This window comes from Pelobates fuscus, chromosome 6 (assembly GCF_036172605.1).
Source record: "Pelobates fuscus isolate aPelFus1 chromosome 6, aPelFus1.pri, whole genome shotgun sequence".
NCBI lineage: Eukaryota > Metazoa > Chordata > Amphibia > Anura > Pelobatidae > Pelobates > Pelobates fuscus.
The window spans coordinates 286,069,302-286,081,520 of record NC_086322.1 but is presented as its reverse complement, the minus strand read 5'-3'; positions in this window follow the sequence as shown (position 1 = coordinate 286,081,520).

Genomic DNA, 12,219 nt, shown 5'->3' with positions numbered 1-12,219 from the left:
GCAGGGTTAACCCTAGAGGGACCTGGCACCCAGACCACTTCAATAAGCTGAAGTGGTCTGGGTGCCTATAGTGGTCCTTTAAAGATATTTATTCCCTTGGTTAGTCCGAACTATATTGTTGTCCTCCTTTCCTCTCCATATGGTAAGGTTAGATTATTTTGCTGAGTAAGGGTTAAAATTAGAAAAGCCATCTACACACTGCGTTTCTAACTATCCAGCTCGGGTATTCTATGTACAAGTATTTCATTACTGAAACCTAATACAGAAATTCTGTCTTTATGGGAAACCAATGCCTCTTGGCAAGATGAGCCGTTCCTACGGAAAGAAGACATTCCAATTGCCGGCATGAAGTGATCCCAGCTGCATTTATCGTCCAATTTCAGGAATATCTGAACCGGTAGGAAATTCGGCCTCCTGTTCCTGATTTTAGATTTTATGGTTGACAAAGATTTGTTTGGTATCCGTCACCAACGTGGAAGACGATATTCTGGATTTTCAAAGTGGAAATTCTGAAATCGTTTTTCCAATGGTGCTAATAGACTAAGAACGTATATTTTTAGTCTGTGTTCACTTTTGTGGTTATTGGAGGCTTATTCACAGTGATTTGCACTGAAAAGCAAAATGTAGGCCAAAATAATTGATTTGCAAAGATCTCTCTACACTGCCGCAGTCACAGTTAGGCTATTTTAGCCTGAATTTGCAATTTGTTTTTTGATTCACTACAATGCAGCATTTTGTGAATATTTTTTTATTATTATTGAAACAGCGATTTTTTTTTTTTTTTTCATATACAGAAAAGAACAATTTACACTCACAAAGACATTACACTCACAGATATTAAGCCCATAATACCTTTTTGATATACATTATTACTCAGTCAATTAAAGCTTAATGTAGTTGTTCTGGTGAGTATAGTCAGTCCCTGCAGGCTTTTTAATGTAAACACTGCCTTTTCAGAGAAATGTTGCAGCCTAGGAGGACTTCTAGTGGCTACTCCTCAGACGGCCACTAGAGGTGCTTCCTGGTGTTTACCGGCTCCACGCTGTGTGTGGAAACGCTGAACTTTCCCCATAGAGAGACATTGATTCAATGCTTCCTTATAAGGAAGCCCTGCACTGAGCTGGAAAAAAGTGAGTAAATCACCTTTCTAATCAGAAGTAAGGGGGACCGACCACTTAAATAGTGGTTTTGGAACTACAGTATCAGGAATACACGTTTGTGTTCCTGACACTATAGAGCCACTTTCATATAAAAATGGCCAACATCATAATAACTCAATAGACAATTTATAGCAGACGGAACTCACAAAATAAATTTCACATACTTATAAGGAATTATGAAAACAAATTATTTTACTCTACGACTGATGAGCAAGGTCCAGATTACCATTTTTCTATTGTAATCCAATTTGGCATTTTAGAAGAGTTAACATTCAATCTTAGTATTTTTTCCTCCATAGACAACTGAAACATGTCAATTATCAATCTGAACCCAAATTGGAGCCTCAGTTGGTTTTCATTGTTCCACCGATGCACAAGTAGTATTTTGACTGGCGAAACAATGAAAAAGGAACACCATAGGGTCAGGAATACAAACATGTATTCCTGACCCTGTAGTGTTAAAGACGCATGTAGCGTCTTTGCCCCCTTAAATAAATGTAAAAAAAAAACACCTTTTTTTTTTCCAGTGCTGCATGGGTCTGTCAGTGCTGTCCCTGCCCCCAATCCGCCTCCTTGGCTGGCATTATTAAAATTGATGTCAGCCAATCACAACGCCGCCCTAGCCAATTCGCATCTCCTCATAGAGATGCATTGATTCAATGCCTATCTATGGGGAAAGTTCAGCGTCTCCATACACTGTGCATCACTGATCCCAGAAGCACCTTCAGTGGCTGTCTGAGAAGTGACCACTAGAGTATCACGGTTCTCACCGCGACATCCAGACTGCCAGATGAGGTTGCCCCAGAAGTGCCCAATAAGGGATCTGAACCTGGTTACTTTTTAGTCCTGGGCCTGCTGTTTCTCCACTGAGCCACCATAGAGCCTTAAGTTTGCATCTTGCCTTGTATCCAGCACTGGGGGCTGGACGTTATTCTGCGGCTGTTCCAACATTCTCAGCACACCTGTAGCTGATGGCCTCATTAGCCAGGTATAAAACACTGCCTCTCCCAGAAGGCAGTGTCAGTTCCTTGACTCTGGTGATCGGTTTGCTGTTTCCTGTTCTCCAGTTTGCTCTTGACTCCGGCTTGTGTTTTCATTTATTCTGACTTCTGGTTTCCTCTGATCCTTGGCTTCCCACGACTATTCTCCTGGTTTATCCGTTCAAGTACCGCGACTCGAAATTATCCTGCACAGCCCCCGTGCACCGACTCACAGGCCAGGTGAATTCTTGCCTGACCACCTCGGCCTTTGTTTTCTTGTAAGGGTGAGCATACATCTCTGCCTGCCGGACTCCCAACCCAGGTAAGCCCTGACATAGAGGTGTTCCTAGGCTGTAATGTAAATACTACCCTTTCTCTGAAAAGGCAGTGTTTACATTAAAAAGCCTGCAGGAACATGCTATACTGACCAGAAAACTACATTAAACTGTATTTGTTCTGGTGACTATAGTGTCCCCTTAAGTATTGATCTGATTATTTTTTTTCATTTAGGTCAGTCTATATATACTAAGGCAAATTCGGGTAGTTTCGGGAGATTACGAATTCCCAAACGGAACAGATAGATACAGACCCTACAGATAACTTCACAAAATGTTTTTAATATATAACAAAATACTATTTCTTTATAAATTTAAAATGAGTTTCAACATAATTCAAAGAACGTATATTTTTAGTAACAAGATAGAAAGCATTGTACCATATCTCCTTATCAATTTGACATCCTAATTCTTTTTCCCGTTTCTATATTACAGAATGAGATGAAGAGGAAAGAGAGGTTATTAATTCAATAAACCTAGAATTTTTTTTTTTTGCTCACCTGACCATGTCTGATATGGTCTTGTCCCTGTGGAGGTCAGCCTCCCTCCTCAGGAAGTCCAGGCACATGTAGCCCAATCTCTGAGGAGTTGGGAACCCCTGGGAGCCTTGGTGGTTAGTTCCACAGGCTGTTGGAACCCACTGGTATCCAGAAAGTGAACTGCAGACCTCAATCAGACAATCAGCATGACGGTAAGACGCCCGTGCATGCGCAATGCGCACGACCAGAATCAGAGTGATTTTGCCCTTTTCCAAAATGGCGGTTTCGCAATCTCGTGACCAATGTGCACATGTGTGTTCCTTTAAAGGTACAGAGCGGGAAATTTAAAATGGCGGTATTACAGTATAAAAAAAACGCTAGTTTATTTTCCCTTTAAAGATACAGTGCTCTATTAGACTGTTTCTTAAGCTCTGCAGGTAAGAAATTTACTTTATCTTTTATAATAATCCAAATGTTTGGGCTGGGAATGCATTACCTTTTTTTTAATGTTCTTAGCCCTACAGTCAGTATTGATCCACCATCCCCTTCTGCAAAATCAATGAGATCTGCAATAGGTCATAGGTGAGCAACATTTTTTCTTTGAATTTTTACGTTACTAAAAAGAGTGAATGAAGGGTACAGTCTTATGACTTCTGTGTCTTACAGCCCTCGAGACCGGTCCTGTCCCAGATCCCCATTGAGGAGAAGGGAAAAACCGGCAGCCTGCCCTGGATGTGGAGCAAGGCCAATGGATAACTGCAGGCTCTGCAGAAGATGCTTAGCCATGGTTGCAGGAGAGTCTGATCGCCAGAAGTCACCGCAAGCCTCTACCTCTTCAGCCAAGGATGTTGCTTACTGGATTAAGCAGGCAGTGGTGGAGGGAATTGCAGAATCCAATAAAGGTAAACTATCAAGAGGTGAGACCTTCGGCATGGACTCAGATCAGTCTGACGACGACGACTACAGGCAGGCTTCAGCTTACCTGGATTTAGAGCCAATCTCATCCAGTGAAGAGGAGTATATGGAACAAACTTGCTCCTTGGACTCCAAAGCTATGGAGCATTTGATTATGGCAGTCAGGAGAACAGTGGATTTGCCTGAAGAGGCTAAGGAATGTTCAGCTTCTGACAGACATTTTGGTGATTTGCACAAGAGAAGACCTTCCTTTCCAGTTCACAGCTCTATTAAAGACCTGATGCGGAGCGAGTGGCAAAATCCAAGTAAAAGGATTACTAGTCAAGGAAGGCTTTCTAAATTATACCCGATTAAGGAGGAGGATTCCAGAATGTGGACAACGGTCCCAAAAGTCGATGCTCCTATCATTAAGGTTGCAAAAAGATCCACGCTTCCAATTGATAGCAATGCTTCCCTAAAGGAACCAATGGATAAAAGGATTGATGCTGATATATCTAAGGTATTCATGACAGCGGGATTAGGATTTCATCCAGCTGTATCCATTTCTGCTTTGTCAAGAGCCTTGTGTTCCTGGTTAATTGATTTGGAGGAAGACCTAGATAAAGGTGTAAGCAGACGTCAGATGACGGAATCCTTGAGGGATATAAAAAACTCGCCAGTGACTGGCTTTTGGAATCCTCATTATTAGAATTCTTTCTAAGGTTATGGCTCATTCAGTCACCGCCAGAAGGGCACTTTGGCTGAGATCCTGGGGAGCAGACCTTTCCTCTAAGAATAATTTTATTAATGACACGGAGGCTCCTATTATGCTATCTCTTTCTTACTTTATTCCTCAGCAGCAAAGAGAAAATATAACTGAAAGAGAAAAAATTTAAAATATGAACAATATATAACAGATACAACCATATCTGCCTAGTAACAGGGCAGCCAATCAGTCTCTAGGAACAGTCCATAAAGTCTCTAGCCATGTACTTCCACTCCCTCTTTCTTTGCTGCTGTCCTCAGACCAGCTAAGTATACATTTTCTCTCTGTGTATTTGTGCTCATTATTGTTTGCCAGGGTTATTTACCCTGTTTTTAGCTGATGATTATTACTTGTTTTCATTCCGTTTTGGTTCTATGTATATTTTGTGTTTATTTCTATACATTTTTGATTCTTTTTGTTGGTTTGTCTTCCCTGCGTTTTGCCACCGGTTTCCCTGTCTGTGCTACACTTTTACTTATCACAGACAGGGTCCGCGGCTCGCAGGGAAAGATTCTCTGTAGAGCTCTATTGCTCCCTGGTTCCCCTCCCTTCCCCTCGCGGCCGCGTGTGCGGCCGCGTTATCTGCCGGCCCGATCAGTGTCTCCTCGCACCCGCTGGTGCGAGGGAGTTTCCCGACCGCGTGTGCTCCACGCGCTCCCCGGCCATTGGCGGGGCAAGGGCTCTGGGGTACCCGCGACGCGTCCTAGCCGCGGCGGCCATTTTCTGTTTCCTGCTCGCACGTGGCTGGGACTGCTCGGCGGGTCGGCTCCCTCCTACCTCTCCCTTTCGAATTTTTATTCCCTGTGTCAGGTATTTGCTTGTGGGTTACTCAACCCCTCTTTTCTGTAGTGTAATGGCTTCCCCCCTTTTCCCTTGTTATCATTCTATTGTGGAATCTGTACCTGCCCTGTAGGTATTCATATTTAAAGGTACAGAGCTGAATTTTGGTGATAGTTTTTTATCCTCCCTGCACATTATGCAGGCTAGAGGTGAAGGGTCTGGTAGCCCCAACTATCCTATTATGGATCCCTCTCAGACCCCTGTCACTGGGGAGATGGGCCTTACTCCCTCTCAGGAGTTCCAGGCCCTCATTGATTCCACCATGCAGAGGACTCTGGCCTCGGCCATGGGGTCCATGTCTTCGTCCCTGTCTCATACAATTCAACAGGCGTTGACACAGCCCCTGGCCCTGCCTGGTTACCCGTCCCCATGCCTGCGCTGCAGCCTCAGGCGAGTCGCAAGGCGCACGCAAAGACTAAGCATGTTTCTCCAGATGTGACACAGGTGTTACCTGCCCTGACTGACGTGCCTATGGCCGTCCAAGATGGCGCGCTACCGCGCAAAAGAGCCGCTGGCCGGGCAAAATCGGCCAGGAAATGGAAACGGGCGCGTGCCCGTGATGGTGATGGATCGGATAGCGATCAGACTGGAGAGACAGACTCGGATGCCCCTGATTACGCCTCATATGAGGAAAGGGGCTCCGGCGATGAGGCGGAGTATGACGCTTCGGTGCTTCCTCCGAGTGAGGGGCAGGACATTTGTGATCCTCAGGGTTACCCCCTGTTCGGTCCTGATGACCTTCGCCATCCTCGTTCGGCGGAATGGGACCCGCCCGCGCACATTGCCAGTTATTTGTCATTACGCATGCGAACCCCTCTTTCCAAAGAGGGGCACAGTAAGTTGGGGGCCGAGTGCCCGAGGCCTTCGGTGCCTGATGCGGCGTGCAAGACGCCAGAGGTTGACCCTCAGATTTCCCAGTTCCTGGCGAAAACGGGTTGGAAACCCAAGAAGGGTCTGGAGTTTTCGCTCCATAATTACCAGGACAAGATCCTGGACACCCTGGGGCCCGCTGCAAAGTTTATGAGCTTTTAGAGGCGGCTAAGGCTGGAACAAAACCCCTTGACTTCGATGAAGCAATCGGGTGGGTCCAGAGGTTGATTTGCCTTCTCGGCAACGTGAGCAATGCCATGTCAGCTGAATGCCGCAAGGCAATTTTGCTCAATATTGAGCCCAAGTTTGTGAACCTTGCGGTGAAGGAACCGGGTGCTTCGGCCAAGGGAATGCTCTTTGGAGAGTCTTTTGTTAAAGATTTGGGCTCCTTTGTACGCACCTTCACCGCCCTAGATAAGGCTCAGTCAAACCCCCCGGGCCTACCAAGAATACGAGCCCGCGCCCTTCTTTCCCTCACGCGGGAGACCGTGGCAGAATCGAGGTGGTCGTGGACAACCCTCATACAGACGTCCTTACGGTGAGTACCCCAGATGGTATGGTTTTCCGGACAAACGTGGGGGGCAGGCTAGCGCTATTTCTCGATATGTGGGGCATGATCACCACAGATGTATGGGTTCTGAATATGGTCAGGGGTTTCCGCCTAGATTTGTTGTCTCCCCCTGTCCAGACTTATGTCCCACAGGAACTGAAGCTGCCGGAAGAGTAGTCCGGGCTAATTACCGCAGAGATCGCGGAACTTTCTGCCAAACGAGCTATCCAGGAAATTCCGTACGGTCACCCGGTTTCCTAAGCAATTGGTCTCTTGTCGCCAAGAAAGGCGGAGGTGTCCGACCGGTGATAAACCTCAAACACCTCAACAATTTCCTCCGTTACCATCACTTCAAGATGGAGGGTGCTCACTGTCTCAATGATGCCTACTCGACCATACCCATGGCGGAAGAGCACTGGGACTTATTGCACTTTACGTGGCAAGGACGTCGATGGCGGTTTACATGTCTGCCGTTCGGTCTATCTTCGGCTCCATGGTGTTTCACGAAGGTGATGAAGCCCGTGGTGACGTCCCTCAGAGCTCGAGGGGTCCGCATGATTATCTACCTGGACGACATACTGATTATGTCTTCGTCCCCCGAGCAACTTACCAGACACCTGGAATGGACGGTGAGTCTCCTGGAAGGCCTGGGCTTCCTCGTATATTGGGAGAAGTCCATTGTGACCCCGGTGCAGAGGATAGAATTCCTGGGCTTCGAGGTCGATTCGGTCGCCCAGTTTCTGTTTCCTTCCCGGAGGCCAAACTAAAGTCGATGAAGAAGGAGACTGCGACGTGCGCTAAGAGCCACCTCTCATTCCGTCCGACAACTGCAAGGGTGATCGGCCTATTGACCTCATCGATTCAGGCGATTTTTTCCAGGTCCATTGCACTATCGGGCCCTACAACGTCTGAAGGGATCCCATCTCCGATCGGGCGGTTCGTACGAGAGTGTATTGACCCTAGGCAGGGATTCCAAAGACGTACTGCGGTGGTGGTTGGACCATATGGAGGCCTGGAACGACCAGGCCATCTTCGGTTCCGCTCCGGACATGATAATAGAATCGGACGCAAGCCTACATGGTTGGGGCGCTCGCTGTGGCAGTGCCTCCACAGGTGGCAGATGGTCCGAAGTTGAGGCAACGTTGCACATAAATTGCCTGGAACTGCTGGTTGGATCGTTCGCCATTCGGAGTCTATCTCCGACTCAGGGGAATTGCTGCGTGCTCCTACGCATGGACAACGTGTCCGCAGCCAGATACATAAACCACCTGGGTGGAACAAATCGAAACAGCTAGCGAACTTAGCAAAGGACTTCTGGCAGTTTTGCCTCCACAACGCTGTGTCGGTTACGGCTGAACACATTCCGGGACTGGACAACGAATGGGCGGATTGGAATTCGCGTTACCTGAAAGATTCAGGAGATTGGCATTTGCTATCCTCGACGGATAGATCGACTATGGGGCCCGCTGCACCTGGATTTGTTCGCGTCCAGACTGAATTCCCAACTACCCCAGTACGTCAGTTGGAGGCCGGACCCAGCGGCCACGGTGGTGGATGCGTTCCTGCAGATGTGGCCGTAGGGGCGCCACTTTGCATTTCCACCATTCAACCTGGTATCTCGGACGTTAGCGTACTTGACCGGACAGGATTGTACGTTGGTGGTGGTAGTTCCCCTCTGGCAATCTCAACCGTGGTTTCCCCGTCTCCTGGAGATGGACATGGATTTCCCACGGATGATCGAAATGGGGCCGGATGTGCTTCTGGATCCGGATGGGAACTCGCACGACTTGGTGGATCAGAACTTGCTCCAACTCACGGCTTGGCTGATCTCAGGGGACCCTGGTGTGTTACGGACGTTTCGCACACTACTGCTCGACTCTTGGAGAGTGCCTGGGCACCAAGTACCGGAACAGCTTACAAGTCCGCGTGGCGCATGTGGTCTGGCTGGTGCTTGGGAAGATTGCTGGATCCACTTTCTGCCCCTCTGCAGGAGATGCTGTTTCCTGACAGAACGTTTTGAATCTGGCTTGGCCTATCGAACCATTAATGTGTATAGTTCGGCCATTTCGGCCGGACATCGGGGGATCAATGGATCTCTCGATTGGACAACATCCAGTTGTGTGCCGCTTGTTGAAGGGTATCCGTTTCGCTTGTCCTCCGAGATCCAGATACTCATCGTTTTGGGATGTTAACGTAGTTCTTGGTTTCTTGGAATCATGGCTCTGTATGAAGCATTGACGCTCAAGCAGTTGTCATGGAAGCTGGTTATGCTTCTATGTCTCCTTTCATGCAAGAAGGTATCGGACGTCAGGACTCTGGACTGGAACGCGATCTCATTCACCCCGAGGGTGTGTCGTTTAATATCTCGAGGAGGACTAAGTCGGCTTCATAGTCGGTGGACTACCCTAGATGTTCCATCAGACCTGCTTTGTGTCCTGTGACTTGTCTCCAGGTTCATTTGGATCGCACTCGACAGTTGAGGTCAACGGACTTGCCTCCACTGTTTATTTCCTTTAAGGCACCGTTTCTACCAGTCTCCTCGACTACGTTAGCTCACTGGGTTAAGGGTCTCCTTTCCGCTGCAGGAATTGATACTTCGATCTTTTCGGCTCATTCGGTTAGGGGTGCCATGGCATCGAAGGCTTCTACGATAGGATGTCGCCTGGAAGACATCTTGAAAGCGGCGGATTGGTCTAAGGAGTCTACTTTCCGCAATTTTATTTCTGCCCGATTGAACATGTTTTCTTCGTTGGTTGTGGCTCAGCTTTAAACTAGCATAATAGGAGCCTCCGTATCATTAATAAAATTCCCAGATTTTACTAATAACATGACGTAAAGTCATGATTTTATTAATGACACGGAGGCGAGTATTATTCCCGCCCACCCACCCGTGGGTCTGGGCCAGGTTTACGGTTATGGTTCAATCGGGGGGGATCTTCTTCTTATCTCACGGTAAGTACCCATGATTTACTTGTATTAAGTATGCGGTATTTATATGGTGCGATATATGTACATAATATTTTGACTATGATGCACTTTGTATGCAGGTCGCATGATTCTGATATGTTGCACTCAGATCCTAAGTTTGGAGTTTACCACCTATTTCTTTGTTTTACAGCTTGATTTCGTTCTGATGAAGTTTACCAGTTTGACGTTTGTTAATTACTGTAGTGGATGTTTCGGTTGGGTCTTCGGTTCAGAAGGCAAAGAAGAGGAAGTGGAAGTACATGGCTAGAGACTTTATGGACTGTTCCTAGAGACTGATTGGCTGCCCTGTTACTAGGCAGATATGGTTGTATCTGTTATATATTGTTCATATTTTAAATTTTTTTCTCTTTCAGTTATATTTTCTCTTTGCTGCTGAGGAATAAAGTAAGAAAGAGATAGCATAATACTCGCCTCCGTGTCATTAATAAAATCATGACTTTACGTCATGTTATTAGTAAAATCTGGGAATTTGTGCACCCTTCCTTTTATGGGAGAAGTACTCTTTGGGAAGCCGCTGGATGAAGCTATTAAAAAAGCGGCTGAGGTTAAACAGGTCATGCTGCCACAAGAAAGACATACCAAGAGACCTCATCTGGACCGTAGACCTTTCAGGGATCAAGGCTACTTTAGGGAAAGTAAGACCTACAGACCTACAGGCAGAGAATTCGCTAGGCATTCCAATTGGAAGAGCGGTCAGAACGTCAAATCTTCTAGGGGCAAGATGCAAAACTCTTCATTTTGCCCTAACAAGCAATTCTGAAGGTGGCTTTCTCCAGGTTCCTCGAGTGGGAGCACGTCTGTCATTCTTTCAGAGGGCCTGGGAAATCATTCCAGATGCTTGGGTAAGGTCCATTATCACCGGAGGTTATCTGGAATTCGAAGAATTTCCTCCTCCACCAAGGTTTATTCGAACAAGGCTTCCTACCAACAGCCAAAAACTAGAGATTTTAACTCTTTATGTCAACAATCTTCTTATAGAAGAAGCCATTGTACCTGTACCCATGAGAGAAAGATTCCAGGGATATTATTCTCCCCTGTTTTTGGTCAAGAAACCCAAAGGAAAATGGAGACCTATATTGGACCTCCACCAGCTCAACCTTTACCTGAGAGTCAGGAGATTTCGCATGGAATCCATTTGTTCCATCGTTCCTGTTGTTCATCACAAGGATTGGTTGATCTCGGTAGACCTCAGGGATGCATATTTTTATGTCCCTATCACGGTCAAGCACCAGAAGTTTTTCAGGTTTTGTGTCCAGAAGGAACACTTTTAATTTCAGGCTCTTCCCTTTGGGATAAGTACATCCCCCGAAGACCTTCTCGAAGATTTTGGTCACCATCATTGCTCTGCTCAGAAAAGAAGGTGTAGCAGTGTTTCACTACCTGGACGACATCCTGGTAGTGGCCCCGGACTTAAAATCCATGTTCCAACACAGACAACTAGTCCTCGACACTCTCTCTCATTTCGGTTGGCTCATCAATCACAAAAAGAGTCATTTGCATCCTTCAAGAGAACTGGTATACCTGGGAGAAAATTTCAATACCGATACAGCGATTGTATCCCTCGCACACGACAGAAAGCTCATACTTCAAGATCGTATAAGGAGCTTCAGACTGAAGTTTCAGCCTCGGCGAGAGAGTTTGAGACTTCTGGGGACTCTTTCCTCCACAATAGAGCTTGTCAGATGGGCACGGTGGAACCTTCGCCCTCTTCAACAATTTTTTCTGAAGAATTTCAGGACCAGCTTGAGGGATTGGGAAAGATTGATCCGCATTCCTTTTGTTCTGAAACAGAAGCTCCTTTGGTGGATGTCATGGGAAAACATCTCCCGAGGGTTTCCCTTGATGGAGATAGATTGGGTGGTCATTACGACGGACTCCAGTCAGACCGGATGGGGGGCACATTTAGGGAATCTATTTTTTTCAAGGAAAATGGCCTCCAAGAACCCAATGCTTGCCTTCCAACATCAGGGAACTGAGAGCTACCTTTCTGGCACTTCTTCATTTTCAACGCATCATCCAGCATTCCTGGATCAAGTTGCGAGTGGACAACAAAGCGGATGCTGCCTACATAAATCATCAAGGTGGGACAAGGAGTGTAGCCCTGATGAGGGAAATCGTTCCCATTATGACCTGGGCTCAGACTCATGTGGAGGGCCTGTGTGCCACCTATCTCCCAGGAAAGGAGAATGTGTTAGCGGATTTCCTCAGCAGACACCTGATAGAAGCATCAGAATGGCAACTTTCCAGGAGGATCTTTGCTCGGTTGGTCCAGAAGTGGGGTCTTCCCCAAGTGGACCTCATGGCGACTATTCAGAACACACAGGTTCCGTGCTTTGTGTCAAGGAGATACCATCCAA